A 2,576-nucleotide genomic window follows, 5' to 3' on the forward strand; every position below is an offset into this window, starting at 1 on the left:
TCCCCCGGAGCCTGACATCCCCCAGCCAACCAGCAAACTCCAAAGGCAGAATCTATGAACTTCCTGAACAACTTTCCATAAAAGAGTTGAACCTAGTGGGTTTCTGTTGGGGTAGATGGTAAAGGGTGAGAAGGAGACCCCTCCAGGGGTATATAAGAAAGTGAGGGGAGGACAGGGCATGGGTGATGATAACAGTAACAGCTAACAGATTCTGGTATTTTCTTTTTTTTAATTGTTGTACTTTAAGTGAAAGTTTACAATTCAAAAAAATATGGAACACTTCACATATCTGCGTGTCATCCTTGCGCAGAGGCCATGCTAATCTTCTCTGTATCGTTCCAATTTTAATGTATATGCTGCCGAAGCAAGCACAGACTCTACCATTTTCTATGTGTCAGCCATTATCTACCCAACAACCCTATGAAATGGGTGTATTATCCCCTTCTCACAAACGACGGCAAATGGAGTTTATATAAGTCACATAGCCAGTAGGTAGAAGGTCTGACTTCCAACCCAGCTCTGACCCTAAACCCAAGTCACTATCACCAAACCCCATTAAAAAAAAAAAAAAAAGGTGGCATCAAGTCGATTCCGACTCACAGCGACCCTATAGGATAGAGTAGAACTGCCCCATATGGTGTCCAAGGAGCAGCTGGTGGATTTGAACTGCCGACCTTTTGGTTAGCAGCCTAATGCTTAACCACTGTGCCACCGGGGCTCCATAAAAAATCATTGCAATCGAGTAGATTCCGACTCATACCAAGTCTACGAAGGCTTTATAAAGCTTTAGAAATGCTGTTTAAATGTCTTCACTCTTTCACTCGTTATTTCTTGGGCAAAAGGTAGGGTATAAAGTCAGTAATCACAGCATTCACTTGCTTGGGGGTTAAGCAGAGGTCTGAGAGGCACATCATTTCCCAGCCAAGATCCCTTTCTAAGGCTCTCAAACACCCTGGCTGGAATCATGGCCTCCTTCCTCCCAGGCCAGCAGAGATTGCTTACTCTAACCCTACCCCATGGCCCCACAAGAGACTGCCAGACCTAAAAACCTAAGCTCCACAAAATAAATTAAATATATACTCACACAGCCTTTAGAATCAAGGCAAACTTGGACTATAGCCCTCATGCTGCCATTTGGGGACTGTGACACTAGATATCTCACCTCACTGAACCTGCACTGGGCAATGGGTTTCTCTTTCTGGCCCTGGGTTTGTAGTTCTCTGTGGTATAATGAATTACTTAATATGACCCTTCTAGCCATGGCCTTTGTGATTCACACACAATGATTGAGTGGGACTATGCAAATAAGGTATACGGAACCTGTTACGGTTGGGGTTATGTGTCAACTTGGCTAGGCCGTGATTCCCAATACTGTATGGTTGTCCTCCACTGTATGTGTTGTGGATCCTGACCTCTACATGTTGATGAGGCAGGACTGGTATACAGTTATGTCTTGGGTCACAGCCTTGCAGGAGGGCATGACTCAAGTCCCACCCCTACTAAAGTTATGGCTTTCCCTGAGGTGTGGTCTGCATCTAAGATATGTGTGTGTATCCTGGTGAGGCTCTCTCTCTCTGCATCTGGATCCTGCTTTCGGGTCGTGATCAATTGACCTCTGGTTCTTGGGACTCAACCCAGAGGCCTGCTGTCTGACCTGCCAATTCTGGGATTCACTGGCCTCCACAGCCCCTTGGGCCAGCAGCCTATCGTGTGACCTGATTCACCAGCTTCCACAGCCTTGTGAGCCAGCAGCAGCAGCCTGCAGTCTAGACTGCCAGTTTGGGTTCATCAGTTCCTGCAGCCACATGATCGGGAGAAGCCCTTGCCTGACCCACAAATTTGGGACTTGCCAGTCTCCGCAACCGCATGAGCCATTTCTTTCATACAGTTCGTGAGTTCTGTGACACGCTGCAGCAAATCAGGGAACCGGAAGATGAAAGGGAGAGCACTGAGGGAAGAGAGGGAGTAGTTCATGCTAGAGATGATGGAGTGGTACAGCAACTTGGAAAAGTTGGACATCTGGGACATCTTTAACCTCAGCCTCATAGAAACCAGCTTTGTGCTGATCCTTATAAAAGAAATCATTCATTTACTTTCCAAGATGATGTGCTAGGCCTCCATCTTGTGAGGGGATTCGACAATTTACTATGCAAATAAGGTACATAAAACCCTCGCAGGGATTGAACAGTTTACTATACAAATAAGGTGCCTGGGGCCTACTGAGGGGATTGGTCAGTTCATGGTATTGGTGGGAGGAGGAGGCTTATAAAAGAGTCAATCCCACAGACGTTGAGGGGGATCTCACCACCATCAAGAAGAAGAACCTGGAGTGCAGCACATCCTTCAGACCTGAGGTGTCTGAGCTGAGAACCTCCAGACCCAGGAGAGAGCTGTAACACAGAAGACAGCGAGACAGTGTGAGGTGGCATGAGACGGCAGATGGCTGCAGTGGGCTTGACCCCAAAGACCACAAGGGAGAGAGCTGGGTGCCTTCAGGCAGGAGGCTTGCTGGCTGAGTGGGGTGCCTCCAGGCACTTAACAGCAGAGCCAATAAAGCTGCAGCACTTGCCTGAGCA

At 47.6% G+C, this 2,576-nt stretch overlaps 1 non-coding gene across 1 annotated transcript; it reads right to left on the reverse strand.

Moving 5' to 3' along the window:
• Nucleotides 1–265: 265 nt before the first annotated feature.
• Nucleotides 266–372, reverse strand: LOC111822005 (U6 spliceosomal RNA). Its single transcript, XR_002825305.1, has one exon. It is a non-coding gene; the product is annotated as a U6 spliceosomal RNA (small nuclear RNA).
• Between the last annotated feature and the right edge of the window lie 2,204 nt (nt 373–2,576).

Source organism: Trichechus manatus, unplaced genomic scaffold (genome assembly GCF_000243295.1).
Source record: "Trichechus manatus latirostris isolate Lorelei unplaced genomic scaffold, TriManLat1.0 scaffold00006, whole genome shotgun sequence".
Classification (NCBI taxonomy): domain Eukaryota; kingdom Metazoa; phylum Chordata; class Mammalia; order Sirenia; family Trichechidae; genus Trichechus; species Trichechus manatus.